At 40.4% G+C, this 17,887-nt stretch overlaps 1 pseudogene; it reads left to right on the top strand.

Moving 5' to 3' along the window:
- The window catches only part of LOC138930727 (protein fem-1 homolog A-like), a 38,557-nt pseudogene extending 36,479 nt beyond the window's left edge, over window positions 1-2,078 (top strand).
- Window positions 2,079-17,887: the final 15,809 nt, after the last annotated feature.

The raw sequence follows: 17,887 nt of genomic DNA, 5'->3' as shown, positions 1-17,887 counted from the left end.
CCAAGAAGAGGTTCTTCTAAGAACCACCATATATGTTAATTCATCCAAATTAATGGAAGCATCCTCAGGCCAATGTAAGACTGCATTTTCCTTTCAGATGGATTCCCTTCCAAATGTCATATTGAGCTGCATTGGTCATTTAAGAGAAAAGATTTGCAAGTAAGATCTGGCTTCCCATCTTTCCCACCATTAAAGCTGATGATGACTCTGATGGACTTTTAGGTCCTGTATTATGCATGCTTACTCAAAAAGAAAATCTAGAATTTGGAGAGTGAGAGCCATCGAGGTAATATTCGAAAAGAGCAAAGTGGTAAAAGGGGATCAGGGTGGGGGGCTGAGGGTGGGGAAGCAGCTTGTCATCACTTCCCATTACAGCCACCTAGATGTGGTCAAGTACCCGGTGGCGGCGCCAGCTTGGAGGCGGGTGGCTCAGTATACTTCAGTGAGGAGACCATCAAGGGTGCACAGCCGCTGTGGGCCGCCTCAGCCGCTGACCACCTGGACCTGGTGCAGAGCCTGCTGTGCTGCGAGGACTTGGAGAGCAGCACCACATGCACCCTCTCGAAGCCCTTGCGTACTGGGGGAGGCCAACCAGCGCAGGCACACGCATGCCTCCTGATCTACCCTTACACAGGCCATCGCCAGATCGCCATCTACTGGTTAGATCAAGGTTCCCACCTGAACCTGAGCAATGTCAAGGGCAACAAGGCCCTGCGTGACCTCACCGAGGCCGGCAGCCTGGGTGTCCAGCAGGTGCTGTTCAGGTGCCAGACCCACAGGGAACGGAATGGCTATGTCATGACCCCACTGCTGGCGGCCCACGTGACGGACCACAGGAGCATGATGGGGGACCTCACCCAAGAGCAGCCTGCTGGAGAAGAGATGCAGCCAAGGCTGGCCTGAGAAGGTCCCTCCACCAGCCAGGCATGTGTGCAGCCCCAGGGCTCATGCTGCTGAAGCTCCTCCTCATGGAAACCCCTGAGCACCAGCTGAGAAGCGGTCTGACAGCCTTGGAGTTGCTGGGAGCCACCTACATGGCTAAGAAACGGAATCTGCTCAGGGTCCTGAAACTCTTGCTAGGGGCCATGGAGCTGCGTCACCAGGGGACACGTATCTGCCAAAACCTGAGTCCCAGCTGGTCCTCGGTCTGACTATTCCAGGGAGGTGAACACCACCAAGGAATTGGAGGCGCTCAAAATGCAGTGTGATGAGATGCGCAAGTAGGCACTGCTGACCTGAGAGTGGTCCTGGGTCCCTCCCACCCGGATATTTCCTACTCTGTGCGTTACCAGGATGCTGTGTAGGCTGACTGGAACAGCTTTTAGCTCTGCATCCCCTCATGGAAATACATCCTAGACATGCAGCAGAACAACCTGGAGCCTCTGATTGCCAGCAGCTTCCTATCCTCTGATGAACTCTTCTCCTAAGTGCTCCAGAAACCCTTGGCCAAGGGGCAGCGTGGGCATGCCAACTGGCTTTGCAGATCTCATGTGGGTGCTGTGCAAACGGGACTGGGAAGTGGAGCAAGCCCAAGGAGCCCAGGGACTCAGCCCAGTTCACCAAGGCCCTGGACATCATCCACCACCTGCTCTATCTGCTGGAGAAAGTGGAGTGCCATCCTGATCAGGAGGACATGAAACCCCAGAGGGTGAGTGTTTGCACCCCTCTCAGCAAGAATGGCTCCACTCCTGCACATGGCGGTGGATTTGGACCATGAACGTGGGCCACTTCTCGGGGGCAGATTCCCTTACCCCAAGTGGTCAAGGTGGTCTCGACTTCCGGGTCGATCCAGACAGCTGGGACTTTGACAACAACACCACAGTGCACATCGCGAAGCAGAACAACTGCCTGGAGATCGTGAATGCCCCAACAGAGGCAGGGACCCACGTGGACACCACCAGTGCCTTCAAGAATACGGCCTGCAAGGTGCTTCATGAGAAATGCTGGCCAAGATCACCATTCAGACCTTCAACTACGTGACCCCACAGTGCCTTGTGGCCTTCACCCTGGACAACAACAAGATCCCCTACAAGGGCTTCATTCCCTAAGAGCTGGAGGCTTTCCTCTGGCTGTACTGAAAGTGGTCAGAGAGGAGAACCCAGGATGGGCGCAGCCCGCACCTGTCCCTGCCCTCTCTGAGGACCTCTTTTGGTGGCTGGAAACTGGGGAAGAGCTCACGGGGCCTCCAAGGTCCCCTCCCCTCATCATGGAGAGGGGCAAGAATCAATGAGTTGTCAGTAGTAGAAACTTCCAGACCACGTGCTCAGAGAACTGGCTTTCTCTAGGAGTCCGCACGCCCATACTCCACAAGGAGAAGATGCTCAACCTCCCACACATCCCGTTTGCTCCAGTTTCAGAGAATCTTGCCTTCTGACCCCTGGCAGAGGGAAGGCATCACCTCCCTCTCCTACTAGAAACTCAAGAAGGAGCTGAGAGTTGGATACAGCCTCTACGTCTTATGTATCAGACAGGATATATACACCCACCCAGGGCAGTGTTAGGACTGGGGGCTCTGAGGGGTCAAAGTGGGAGAATTCACCCTTCCAGCACATTCACACCTGCTCCTTCTGCCCTGCTGTGGGTCAGACTCTCTGCCCCTGGGCCACCAGCCCCTTTCATTGCCTTTGTGGTTGGTGTTATGTTTATTTACCTGGCAGAGTGGAGTTGGTACTTACCAGGTGGCTCAGTGATAAAGAATCCACCTGTAATGCAAGAGACACAGGAGATGGGGGTTTGTTCCCTGTGTCGGGAAGATCCCATGGAGAAGGGTATGGCAACTCACTCCAGCATTCTTGCCTGGTGAATCCCATGGACAGAGGGTCCTGGTGGGCTACAGTCCATGGGGTCCAAAGAGTTAGATGCGACTGCGCACACTCAGGCACAGGCAGCTTACGTTTGTGGTGCAGGAGGTTTTGCTGCCATACACTATTTTTTTTCAATATAAAAAATTAATATATTTTAATTGGAGGCTGATTACTTTACAACATTGTGGTGGTTTTTGCCATACATCAACATGAATCAGCCACTGGTGTACATGTGGCTCCCATCCTGAACCTACTTGCCACCTCCTTCCCCATCCCATCCCTCTGGGTTGTCCGAGAGAACTAGCTTTGAGTGCCCTGCTTCATGCATCGAACTTTCATTGGTCATCTATTTCACATATGGGAATATACATGTTTCGATGCTATTCTCTCAAACCGTCCCACTCTCGCCCTCTCCCATATAGTCCAGAAGTCCATCCTTTACATCTGTGTCTCTTTTGCTGTCTTGCATATAGGGTCGTCGTTACCTTCTTTCTAAATTCCATATATATGTTAATATACTGTATTGGTGTTTCGCTTTCTGACTTACTTCACTCTGTATAATAGGCTCCAGTTTAATCCACCTCATTAGAACTGATTCAAATGCATTCCTTTTAATAACTGAGTAATATGGCATATAACTGTGTATATATACCACAACTTCCTTATCCATTCATCTGCCAATGGACATCTAGGTTGCTTCCATGCCCTAGCTATTGTATACAGTGCTGCAGTGTACAGTGGGGTACATGTGCCTCTTTCAGTTCTGGTTTCTTTGGTTGTGTATGCCCAGCGGTGGGATTGCTGGGTCATATGGCATTTGTACATTCAATTTTTAAAGCACTCTCCACATTGGTCTCCAAAGTGGCTGTACTAGTTTGCATTCCCACCAACAGTGTAAGAGGGATCCCTTTTCAGCACACCCTCTCCAGCATTTATTGCTTGTAGACATTTTGATGGCAACCATTCTGACTGGCTGGAGATGGCAATGGCAACGCACTCCATTACTCTTACTTGGGAAATCCCGTGGACGGAGGAGCCTGGTAGGCTACAGTCCATGGGGTTGCGAAGAGTTGTACTTGACTGAGCGACTTCACTTTCACTTTTCACTTTCATGTGCTGAAGAAGGAAATGTCAACCCACTCCAGTACTGTTGCCTGGAGAATCCCAGGGATGGGAGCCTGGTGGGCTGTGGTCTATGGGGTCGCACAGAGTTAGACATGACTGACGTGACTTAGCAGCAGCAGCATTCTGACTGGCATGAGACGGTACCTCATTGTGGTTTTGATGTGCATTTCTTTGATAATGAGTGATGTTGAGCATCTTTTCATGTGTTTGTTAGCCATCTGTATGTCTTCTTTGGAGAAATGTCTGTTCAGTTCTCTGGCCCATTTTTTGTTTGAGTCACTTATTTTTCTGGTATTGAGCTGCATAAACTGTTGTATATTTTGGAGATTAATTCTTTGGCATTTGTTTCATCTGCTATTATTTTCTCCCATTCTGAAGGCTGCCTTTTCACCTTGCTTATAGTTTCCTTCGTTGTGCAAACCTATTAAGCTTAATTAGGTCCCATTTATTTTTGTTTTTATTTCCATTACACTGGGTGTGGGTCATAGAGGATCTTGCTGTGATTTATGTCAGAGAGTGTTCTGCCTACGTTTTCCTCTAAGAGTTTTATAGTTTCTGGTCTTACATTTAGATCTTTAATCAATTTTGAGTTTATTTTTGCGTGTGGTGTTAGAAAGTGCTCTACTTTCATTCTTTTACAGGTGGTTGACCAGTTTCCCAGCACCACTTGTTAAAGAGATTCTCTTTTATCCATTGTAAATTTTTGCCTCCTTTGGCAAAGATAAGGTGTCTTTCGGTGTGTGGTTTTATCTCTGGGCTTTCTATTTTGTTCCATTGATCTATATTTCTGTTTTTGTGCCAGTACCATACTGGCTTGATGACTGTAGCTTTGTAGTATAGTCTGAAGTCAGGAAGATTGATTCTTCCAGTTCCATTCTTCTTTCTCAGGATTGCTTTGGCTATTTGAGGTTCTTTGTGTTTCCATAAAAATTGTGAAATTATTTGCTCTAGTTCTGTGGAAAATACCATTGGTTCTTTGATAGGGATTGCATTGAATTTACAGATTCCTTCGGGTAGTATACTCATTTTCACTGTATTGATTCTTCCAATCCAGAAACATGGTATATTTCTCCATCTATCTGTTTCATCTTTAATTTCTTTTGTCCGTGTTTCATAGTTTTCTATATATAGGTCTTTGTTTCTTTAGGTAAGTTTATCCCTAAGCATTTTATTCTTTTCATTGCAATGGTGAATGGGATTGTTTCCTTAATTGCTCTTTCTGCTTTCTCATTGTTACTGTATAGGAATGCAAGGGATTTTTGTGTATTTATTGTATATCCTGCAGCTTTATTATATTCATGATTAGCTCTAGTAATTTTCTGGTGGTATTTTTAGGGTTTTCTATGTAGAGTATAGAGTAGTCTGCAAAAAGTGAAAGTTTTGCTGCTTCTTTTCCAATCTGGATTCCTTTTATTTCTTTTTCTTCTCTGATTGCTGTGGCTGGGACTCCCAAAACTATGTTAAATAGTAGTGGTTAAAGTGGGCACCCTTGTCTAGCTCCTGATTTCAGAAAAAAATTCTTTCCATTTTTCACCATTGAGGATAATGCTTTCTGTGTGTTTGTCATATATGGCTTTTATTATGTTGAGATATGTTCCTTCCATGCCTGCTTTCTGGAGAGTTTTTTTTTTTTTTTGTCATAAATGGGTGTTGCATTTTGTCAAAGGCTTTCTCTGCAACTATTGTGATAATCAAATAATTTTTATATTTCATTTTGTTAATATGGTGTATCACATTGATTGATTTGAAAATATTGAGGAATCCTTGCATCCCTGGGATGAAGCCCACTTAGTCATCTTTTTAATATGTTGTTGGATTTTTTTTTCCGTTTAATTATTTCAGGATTTTTGCATCTATGTTCATCATAGATATTTGCCTGTAACTCTCTCTCTTTTTTGTGGCATCTTTTCTGGTTTTGTTATTAGCGGGATGGTGACCTCACAGAATGAGTTTGGGAGTTTACTTTCCTCTGCAGTTTTCCAGAAGATTTTGAGTAGGATAAGTGTTAGCTCTTCTATAAATTTTTGGTCAAATTCACCTGTGAAGCCATCTGATCCTGGGCTGTTGTTTGTTGGAAGATATTTTGATTACAGCTTCGATTTCCATGCTTGTAATGGGTCTGTTAAGATTTTCTGTTTCTTCCTGGTTCAGTTTTGAAAGGTTATACTTTTTAAAGAATTTGTCCCTTTCTTCCAAGTTGTCCATTTTATTGGCATATAATTGTTCATAGTAGTCTCTTATGATCTTTCGTATTTCTGTGTCTGTTGTGATTTCTCCATATTGATTTTTAATTTTATTGATTTGATTCTTCTCTCTTTTTTTTTCATATTGAGTCTGGCTTATGGTTTGTATATTTTATTTATCTTCTCAAAGAACCAGCTTTTAGTTTAGTTTTTTTTAATATTCTCTTTTTTAATTTTTATTTTTACTCTATTTTACTTTACCATACTGTATTGGTTTTGCCCATACATTGACATGAATCAGCCACGGGATCTATTGCTACAGTTTCCTTCATCTCTTTTTCACTCATTTCTGCTCTGAGTTTGGGGATTTCTTTCCTTCCACTAACTTTGGAGTTCTTCTTTTTCTATTTGCCTTATGTGTAAAGGTAGGCTGTTTATTTAATGTTTCTCTTGTTTCTTGAGGTAGGCTTGTATTGCTATGAACCTCTCGCTTAGCACTGCTTTCACTGAACCCCATAGGTTTGGGGGTGTCATGTTTTCATTTTCATTTGTTTCTATGCTTATTTTGATTTCTTTTTTTATTTCTTCCATGATCTGTTATTCCGAAGAGTGTTGTTTAGCCTGCATATGACTGTGTTTTTATAGTTTTTCTTTCCTGTAGTTGACATCTAATCTTACCGCATTGAGATCAGAAAAGATACTTGAAATGATTTCAACTTTTTAAATTCTCCCTAAGCTCAGGAACAAGACAAGAGTGACCACTTTCACCACTATTATTCATCATAGTTCTGGAAGTCCTAGCTACAGCAATCAGAGAAGAAAAAGAAAGAAAAGGAATCGAGACTGGAAAAGAAGAAGTAAAGCTCTGTCTGCAGATGACATCATAGTGCACATGGAAAACCCTAAAGATAGCATCAGAAAATTACTAGAGCTAATCAGTGAATTTAGCAAAGTTGCAGGATACAAAATCAATACATAGAAATCACTTGCCTTTCTATACACTAACAATGAAAAATCAGAAAGAGAAATTAAAGAATCAATCCAATTGACCATTGCAACAAAAAGAATTAAATGTCTAGGAATAAACTTACTTAAGGAGACAAAAGAACTGTACACAAAGAATTAGAAGACACTGATGAACAGAATCAAAGATGGCATAAACAGATGGGGAGATATTCCAAGTTCCTGGGTAGGAAGAATCAATATTGTGAAATTGCCTCTACTACCAGATGCATCTACAGATTCAACGAGATCCCTATCAAATTACTAATGACATTTTCACAGAACTAGAACAAAAACTGTCAAAATTCATATGGAAACACAAAAGATCCCAAATAGCCAAAGCATTCTGGAGAAAGAAGAAAGGCGCTGCAGGAATCAAGCTTCCTGACTTCAGATCGTACTACAAAGCTACAGTCACCAAGACAATATGGTACTAGCACAAAAACAGAATTATAGACCAATAGAACAAGATAGAAAGCCCAGAAATAAAGCCATGCACCTATGGGTACCTTACTTTTAACAAAGGAGGCAAGAATATACAATGGGACAAAGACAGCCTCTTCAATAAATGGTGCTGGGAAAACTGGACAGCTACATGTAAAAGAATGAAATTAGAATGCTTCTTAACACCATACACAAAGATAAACTCAAAATGGATTAAAGACCTAAATGTGATACCAGAAACTATAAAACTCCTAGAGGAAAACATAGTCAGAACACTCGATGACATAAATCAAAGCAAGATCCTCTATGACCCACCTCCTAAAGTAAAGGACATAAAAACAAAAGTAAACCAGTGGGACCTGATGAAACTTAAAAGCTTTTGCACAGCAAAGCAAACTATAAGCAAGGTGAAAAGCAACCCTCAGAATGGAGAAAATAATAGCAAATGAAACAACTGACAAAAGATTAATTTCCGAATATACAAGCAGCTCATACAACCCAACACTAGGAAAACAAACAACCCAATCAAAAAGTGGGGAAGAGACCTAAACAGACATTTCTCCAAAGAAGACATACAGATGGCTCACAAACACATGAAAAGATGCTCCACATCACTCATTATTCAGTTCAGTTCAGTCACTCAGTTGTGTCTGACTCTTTGCGACCCCATGAATTGCAGTATGCCAGGCCTCCCTGTCCATCACCAACTCCCGGAGTTCATTCAAACTCACATCCATCGAGTCGGGGATGCCATCCAGCCATCTCATCCTCTGTCGTCCCTTTCTCCCTCTGCCCCCAATCCCTACCAGCATCAGGGTCTTTTCCAATGGGTTACTTCTCATGAGGTGGCCAAAGTTTCAGCTTTAGCATCATTCCTTCCAAAGAACACCCAGGGCTGATATCCTTCAGAATGGACTGGTTGGATCTCCTTGCAGTCCAAGGGACTCTCAAGAGTCTTCTCCAACACCACAGTTCAAAAGCATCAATTTTTCGGTGCTCAGCTTTCTTCACACTCCAACTCTCACATCCATACATGACTACTGGAAAAACCATAGCCTTGACTAGACAGACCTTAGTTGGCAAAGTAATGTCTCTGCTTTTGAATATGCTATCTAGGTTGATCATAACTTTCCTTCCAAGGAGTAAGCATCTTTTAATTTCATGGCAACAATCATCATCTGCAGTGATTTTGGAGCCTGGAAAAATGAAGTCTGCCGCTGTTTCCACTGTTTCCCCATCTATTTCCCAGAGAAATGCAAACCACATTCGAACTCACACCAGTCAGAATGGCCATCATCAAAAAGTCAACAAACAATAAATGCTGGAGAGGATGTGGAGAAAAGGGAATGCTCTTGCATTGTTGGTGGGAATGTAAATTGATATAGCCACTGTGGAAGATGGTATGGAGATTCTTTAAAATGCTAGGAATAAAACTGCCATATGACCCAGTAATCCCACTCCTAGGCATATACCCTGAGGAAACCAAAATTGAAAGAGACACATGTATCCCATTGTTCATTGCAGCACTATTTACAATAGCTAGAACATGGAAGTAACCTAGATTTCCACTGAAGGATAAGTTGAGAAAGAAGTTGTGGTATATATACACAATGGAATATTACTCAGTCATAAAAGGAACGCATTTGAGTCAGTTCTAACCAGGTGGTTGAACCTAGAACCTATTATACAGAATGAAGTGAGTGAGAAAGAGAAAGATAAATACCATATTCTAAAATATATATACAGAATCTAGAAAAATGGTACTGAAGAATTTACTTACAGGGCAACAATGGAGAAACAGATATAGAGAATAGACTTATGGACACGGGCAGAGGGGAGGAGAGGGTGAGATGTATGGAAAGAGTAACATGGAAACTTACATTACCATATGTAAAATAGATAGCCAATGGGAATTTGCTGCATGGCTCAAATATTAATATTAGAGTAGGACATGACTGAGCGACTGAACTGAAGTGAATATTAAAAACCTATTGTATTTCATCTTCTGTACAAATCATTAGTGATTTCCCCTCAAACAGGGGCTCTGTATCAACCTAGAAGGGTGGGATGAGGAGACAGATGGGAGGGAGGTTCAAAAGGGAGGGGAAATATGTATACCTATGGCTGATTCATGTTGAAGTTTGACAGAAACAGCAAAATTCTGTAAAGGAATTATCCTTCAATACAAAATAAATTAATTTAAAAAATTAAATGAGTAATCATTTTAATTTAAAAAACAATGAATATTTTCTCTTAAATTCACCTACTTTCTCATTCTGAAATGAAGCTTTTACAGTTATTATCTACTGTATGATTTCAATCCCATATTTCTCTCCTAAAAGGAGAAAAAGAAGGCAAAATTCAACTTAGAACAGTTAGCCACATATAGAGGAACTACATGCAGCTGATCCAGGTTGGACAAAGGGAAACTAGATGACGATGATGACAGAAAACATTCCTATGTTTCTTACTACATGCTATGTACTTAGAGCATTTAGGATATGCCAGGCCCTGTTCTAAGTGACATATAACTATGTACATTCATATAAACGCATTGAATTCTCACAGAAACCATATGAGCTAGATACTATTATACATATTTTTAGAAGAGGAGACTAGAAGAGGTTAATAATTTTCTCAAGATGACATAGGTCTTGTGTAGGAGAGATTAAAACAAGGCAGCATGTCTCCACTTACATAGACTATCTGGCACCCATTTAGTTCTTCTGGAAGGGGAAATCACTAATGATTTGTACAGAAGATGAAATACAATAGGTTTTTAATATTAAGTAGAATGAATAAGTTATGCTATTATCCCATTATACCAAATTTTAAAATACTGAGCTTGATCTGATCATGACATCAAATTTGCTTTCCTCTTTTGGTTAGGCTAAAATAGTGAAATCCAGAACTGTGTCTTGTCTCTGCCAAACTTCACTATTCTTTCACTCCTATGCTGTACTCTTTATATCCACAAGCCTCATTTCATTTATTCTATAGACCTTAAGCATTCCGATTCATAGGCATGGATTGAGACTTTTCCTAACTTTCTACTTCATTTAGTATATATGTACAAAATTCACTAGAGCCAATAATATTTAGTTACAGTTACCACTATTTAATGCAAAAAGTTAATACCTGTGCTAAAAATAATTAATTTTACATTCTGAGCCCATAGACTTCCCTATCAGCACATAAATAGAGTCATCACATATGGTTCATAGCTGGAACCATAGCTCTGGATGTGAGTTTGCATTCTGCTAGCCATGAACATATCCTCAAACAGTCCAGCATATTCCCCACTCCCAATAATTATTCACATACACTTCTTCCATTAATTTGGCCCTTTCTGCTCCATAATGCCAGTTCAAAAAATATATATTTGATTCATATATCAGTTAAGAGCACTATGCTCTGAAAATTAGTCTACAGTCTCATCACAACTTTAGGGAGATGTAATTTTCTCTGAATTTTGAAAGAAGACACTCTATGCTGCCCACCTTGATGCTTTTTGAGTGAGAGTTGTCTGCTTCACTAGAGTAATTACTGAACAAGGCTGAATTTCTGTTTTGTTTTCAAGCCATTTCCCCCCTTCCTACTAACCATCTGTTTCTTTGAACTCTTTTTCACACACTTTAAACAAAACCCACTGAAACGTCTCCACAAAACTATCAATGTCAGTACTTAACCTGGTTTCTCCAATTTTCCATGAGAAAATTTAAGAATAAAATATTATTTCTCTATTCTTAAAGATTTTTCATAGATATAGGATGGAAAGTAATCATATACCAGGCAATCTAAAAGCATTATTTGTAAAGAAATATTTCTGGAAAGAAAGCAAAAAATGATTAATATTGATTGTCTTCAGGGAAGAGAAGTGGGGAGAGGACTTGTGCACATCTTTTCATGTGCTTCTTTGCTATCAGTAGATAATCTTTGATAAAGCATCTGTGCATACACTTTGGCCATTAATTGGGTAGGTAGTTTTCTTATTTGTAGCATTTTTGAGAGACTGTCATATATTCTGGATACAAGCCCTTTATCATTAATATACTTTGCAAACAGTTTCATCTAGACTGTAACTTGTCTTCTGAAAAACAGAAGTTCTTAATTTTATGAGCCAGAATCTATCAATTTGTTCCTTTAATGGACGATGTTTTTTGGTGTCATACCTAACAACTCTTTGCCTAACTCAAGGTTACAAATAATTTCCCTTATGTTTTCTTGTAGAAGTTTTATAATTTTACACTTAGGCCAATGATTCATTTTGAGCTAATATTCATATATCGTATGAGATATAGATCCAAGTTTATGTAATTTTTTTGGACATGCATTTCCAATTTTTGAAAAGAATGTACCTTTTGGACAGAAGAGTACAAAATGGACAGAAAATACAACACAGTACTTTCACATCTTTGTCAAAAGTTAACATATATATATGGGGCTATTTATCCACCCTCTACTTATGTGTCTTGATCCCAATATTGCACGGTCTTGCGACCCCACGCACTGTAGCCTGCCAGGCTCCTCTGTCCATGGGACTCTCCAGGCAAGAATACTGGAGTGAGTTGCCAGTATTTCCTTCTTCAGGGGATCTTCCTGACCCAGGAATTGAACCCAGGTCTCCAGCATGGCAGGAAGATTCTTACCAACTAAGCTACAAGGGAAATCTCTGTCTTTATTACTGCACCTTTATAATAAGTCTTCATGAGAGTTATACATCATGAGAAACTTTGGGCTGGAGGAAGCACCAGCTGTAATCAACATTGCTGGGAGAAATATCAATAACCTCAGATATGCAGATGACACCACCCTTAAGGCAAAAAGTGAAGAAGAACTAAACAGCCTCTTGAGGCAAGTGAAAGAAGAGAGTGAAAAAGTTGGCTCAAAGCTCAACATTCAGAAAATGAAGATCATGGTATCCAGTCCCATCACTTCATGGCAAATAGATGGGGAAGCAGTGGAAACAGTGAGAGACTATTTTGGGGGGCTCCAAAATCACTGCAGATGATGACTACAGCCATGAAATTAAAAGACACTTACTCCTTGGAAGAAAAGTTATGACCAACCTAGACAGCATATTAAAAAGCAGAGACATTACTTTGCCAACAAAAGCCCATCTAGTCAAGGCTATTGTTTTTCCAGTAGTCGTGTATGGATGTGAAAGTTGGACTATAAAGAAAGCTGAGCGCCAAAGTATTGATACTTTTGAACTGTGTTGTTGGAGAAGACTCTTGAGAGTCCCTTGGACTGCATGGAGATCCAACTAGTCCATCATAAAGGAAATCAATCTTGAATATTCATTGGAAGGACTGATGAAGCTGAAACTCCAATATTTTGACCACCTGATGCAAAGAGCTGACCCATTTGAAAAGACCCTGATGCTGGGAAAGATTGAAGGCAGGAGGAGAAGGGGGCGACAGAAGATGAGATGGTTGGATGGCATCACCGACTCAATGGACATGAGTTTGAGTAAACTCCAGGAGTTGGTGATGGACAGGGAGGCCTGGCGTGCTGCAGTCCATGGGATCACAAAGAGTCAGACACGACTGAGCGACTGAACTGAACTGAATAATAAGTCTTAAAGTCAGGGAGTGTAACTCAGGCAAAACTCTGTCTTTTTATTCAAAGCTATTTAGGCTATTTGGGTCCTTTGAATTTCCATTTAAATTTTAGAGTCATCTTAGTCAATTTCGACAAAGGCTTGGTGGCGCTTTGATTGGCAATGTGCTAAGTGCCTAGATCAGTTGGGGATGAACTGACATCTTAACAATACTGTGTTTGCTGATCCATGAACACAGTATACATCTCTCCATTTATTTACATCTTTAAGAGTCTTTGGATTCCCTAAGTTCTCTCAGCAAGTTTTCTGTTTTCAGTATATAAATCTTACATGTCTCTTGTCAGGTTTTTCCATAAGTATTTGATATTTTTAATGCAGTTATAAATGGTATTATAATAAGCATATAGAAATGCAATCAATTTTTGATAAATTGACTGTGAGTCTTGAAACCTTACTAAGCTTATTTATTAATTTGAGTAGCTTTTAAATAAATAAGGATTTTCAATGGAGACAATCATGTTTTACTTCACCCTTTCTAATCTGCATGCATTTTCTTTCTTTTTTGTTCTTGCTGCACTGGCTAGAATCTCTAATACAATGTTGAATACACGTGCCAAGAGGACATCCTTGACTTGTTCTTGATCCGAAGGGGAAAACATTCCATTTTTCACCCTTAAATATGATGTTAGCTATAGGTTTTTCATAGATGCCCTTTACCAAATTGGGGACATCCCCTTCTATTCCTAGTATACTGAGTTTTGTTTTGTTTTATATTTTTTTAATTAGTGTACTGACTTTCTCTAGTTGCAGCGAGTGGGGACTACTCTTAGCTGCGGTGCATGGGCTTCGCATTGCGATGGCTTCTTGTTGCTGAGCACAGGCTCCAGGTGAGCAGGCCTTAGTGGTTGAGGCACACCGGCTCTAGAGCATGGGCTCTGGCGTTGTGGCACATGGTCTTAGCTGCTCTGGGGCATGTGGAATCCTCCCAGACTAGAAACTGAATCCATTTCCCCTACATTGACAGGCAGATTCCTATCTACTGTACCACCAGGGAAGTCCCTGACAACACTTAATACATTGTGTTTTCATTTTCATCTAGTTCAAAATACTTTTTAAATTTCCCTTTTGATTTATTCTTTAATGCATGGGTTATCTAGATGTGTGTTATTCAGTTTTCAGTTACTTAGGGATTTTGCAATTACCTTTCTATTGGTTTCTAACTCAGTTCTACTGTGGCTAGAGAACATAGTTTGTATAACTTGAATGTCTTAATACTTATTGAGATGTATATGTATTTTTTACTTTATTTTACTTTACAATACTATATTGGTTTTGAGATACATCAACATGAATGCGCCACGGGTGTACATGAGTTCCCAATCCTGAACCTCCCTCCCCATACCATCTCTCTGGGTCATCCCAGTGCACCAGCCCCAAGCATCTTGTATCCTGCATTGAACCTAGACTGACTGAGATGCATTTTTATGGGCAAGATTATAGTCTGCTTTGTAAAAGTTCTGTGTGCACTTAAAAGGAAAGGAATGTGTATTCTAGTGTTATTTAGTGGAGTGTTCTATAAAAGCCAATTCGGCCAACTTGCTTAATAGTGTTGATCAGATATTATGTATCTTTATTGATTTTCTGTCCACTTTTTTTATCAATTACTTAGAGTATTGTTGAAATCTCCAATTATAAATGTTGACTTCTCTAATTCTTGCCGTTTTAAACAGTTAATTATATATTTTTTTAATTTTTATTTTTACTTTATTTTACTTTACAATACTGTATTGGTTTTGCCCTACATTGACATAAGAGATCCAAATAATAAGAAAAACATTTATTGCTTCCTGAATTCTGCTTCATGTATTTTGAAGCTCTATTATCACATGCATAAGCACTAAGGATTAGTTTGGATTCTTCAGATTAGTGTTAGCATGGTACACTATGCTTTTTTTTTTTGTAGAAATTGACTAAGATGATTCTAAAATTTGTATGGAAATTCAAAGTTTTTTTTTAATCCTTTTTATTTTGTATTGAGGTATACCTGATTAACCATCCTCTGATAGTTTCAAGTGAACGGTGGAGGGACTCAGCCATACATATACATGTATCCATTCTCCCCCAAACTCCCCTCCCATCCAAGCTGCCACATAATGAGCAGAGTTCCATGTGCTCTACAGTAGGCCCTTACTGAGTATTTATTTGAAATAGAACAGTGTGTACCTCTCCATACCAAACTCCCTAAATATCCCTTTCCCCTGGCAAAGCCTGGTACATGTTTTGCCATCCTTCTACTTTTAACCTAATCTTCTCTTTATATTTAAAGTGGATTTCTTGCTTTTTTTACCCACTTGAAAATCTATTTTCCACTTACATATAATAAGATTACAGATGCGGTTGTGTTTAAATCTACCATATGGCTATTGGTTTTCTATTTGTTCTATCAATTCCTTGGCCTTTCCCCCTTTATTTCTGTCTTATTTTGAATTAATTATTTTTTATGCTTCCATTTTGTATTCTTTGTTATGTTTAAGAGCTTTAATACTTCCTTGTTTTATTTTAGTGGTTGTTTTAGCGTTTATAGTGTTGATATCATTCGCTTATTACAATTTAACGTCTTGACATTATGCCATCTTATGTATAATTCAAGAACCTTACAACAACATACTTCCATGCCCCTCCCACGTTTTGTGCTATTGTTGTCATATATTTAAATTTGAGTATATTATAAGAGCATGATTCATTGATATTCTAATTTTAAACCGCTGATGATCTTTTAAAGAGATCCAAACAATGAGAACAATATTTACATTTACCCATGTAGTTACCATTTCTGATGCTCTTCATTCCTTTGTGTAGATGTAGATTTCCATCTGGTATCATTTGCCTTCTGTCTTAAGGAACTCTTTTGGTAGTGCAGGTCAGCACAGAAAACAGCAAAATTCTGTAAAGCAGTTATCTTTCAATACAAAAATAAATTTTACAGAAGAGTATCAGATGATGTAGAGAAGTCGTTCGTGAAAAGAAGAGTCAGTGAGGCAAACTTCATTTGTGTCTCATTTTAGGAAACTGCCACAGCCACCTCAACCTTCAGCAAAAACCATCCTGATCAACCAGTAGCCATCGTCATCAAGGCAAGACCCTCCATCAGCAAAATGATTACGACTCACCTAAGACTCAGATGATGGTTAGCCTCATTTAGGCATAAGTGCTGTGCTGTGCTCAGTCGTGTTTGACTCTTTGCAACACTATGAACTGTAACTTGCCAGGCTCCTCCGTACATGCGATGTTCCAGGCAAGAACACTGGAGAGGGTTACCATTTCCTCCTCCAGAGGATCTTCCTGACCCAGGGATGGACACGCCGTCTCTTGGGTCTCCTCTGCTGGCAGGTGGATTCTTTACCATTCAGCCACCTGTGGAGCCCTTAAAGTATAAAGTTTTTTAATTAATTAATTTACATTGTTTTTAAGATACAGTGCTGTTGAACACTTAGTAGACTACAATACGATATAAAGGTTACTTTTACATGCATTGGGAAGCCAAAAATCTGTGTCTCACTGTATTGCAATATTCACTTTGTTGCAGTGGTCTGCAATGCCCACAATATCCCTGAGGTATGCCTGTACTAGTTGTTGCAATAAGAGGCTTGAGAGTGTGTACAATAAGTTACACTTGAGACTGACCACAGTTTGGTGAGGAAGTCCCCCACCTGGAAGAGTTAAGACCAACTGTAACACTGTCGAGGCAGCTGTCTTTACACCTACTTCAGGGTACTTTGCATGCAATAACTTCTTCAGTTCCTCCTCACTGACTGGCAGTAAAGTGGAGGACCGTTTATTGACCATACAATTTGATCAACATTTCCACTACTGATTCCAGAGACTTCTCTCAGATCTCCTGAATTTGCCTCTGTCCGTTTTCCATCATTCCTGTAGCAAACTGCCATAAACTCGTTGGCTTAAAACCACAGAAAATGTTAGTCTTGTAGTTCTGAAGACCTAAATGGTTCCCATTGGGCTAAAGTCAAGATGTTGGCAGGTATGGGTTCGTTTGTTTATTTATTTTTTATTTTATTAATTTTGTCTGTGCTGGGTGTTCATTGGTGTGTAGGCTTTTCTCTGGTTTTAGCGAGCAGGGCCATCTCTTCGTTGTTGTGTGCGGACTTACTGTGGAGGCTTCTTCTGTTGCCAAAACAGGCTAGGTGTGTGGGCTTCCGTAGTTGAGGCATAGGGTCTAATATTTTCTCCTCCGTGAAAGCTAACAAGGTGGCTGGCCGTGGTCTTATGGCTGCTGTTGGAAAACATGAGACTCCTGGGTCAGAGACAAAGACTTGAATACCCACAGCGTTAGTGGCAGTGAGAGTATCAACATTTCCACGAGCTCCCTAAGCCTCAGTCCCCACAGGGTGTTGCAGAAGGCCAGATAAATCCTGCGTGTGCGGTAGGCTCCATTATAGGAGAAGCACTCCTAGCTTACAGGCGTCGAGTCTTTCCCGATCCTGGCCTTGAGGAAGAAATGTCTTGAGCATAATTTCCAGTATAACTTGCCCTTTGCTCTGGAGAGGGAGACTCTATCTTTTGAGGCTGTTCACTATATAAATATTCAAAAAGAGTGTTTGGGAAAAAGGCAATCTTCGGTCTGCTTGAAAGATACACAGAAATATGAGATTTGTGGAGAATAGCCTCCCAATAATCTCTCAAGTCCTTTTTAATCCAGAACTGATATAATGGGCTCTTGAATGTGAAGTCAAGTGGGCCTTAGAAAG

Source organism: Ovis canadensis, chromosome X (genome assembly GCF_042477335.2).
Source record: "Ovis canadensis isolate MfBH-ARS-UI-01 breed Bighorn chromosome X, ARS-UI_OviCan_v2, whole genome shotgun sequence".
NCBI lineage: Eukaryota > Metazoa > Chordata > Mammalia > Artiodactyla > Bovidae > Ovis > Ovis canadensis.
The sequence above is the reverse complement of the archived record's forward strand: the minus strand, read 5'-3'. Positions and strand labels throughout refer to the sequence as shown.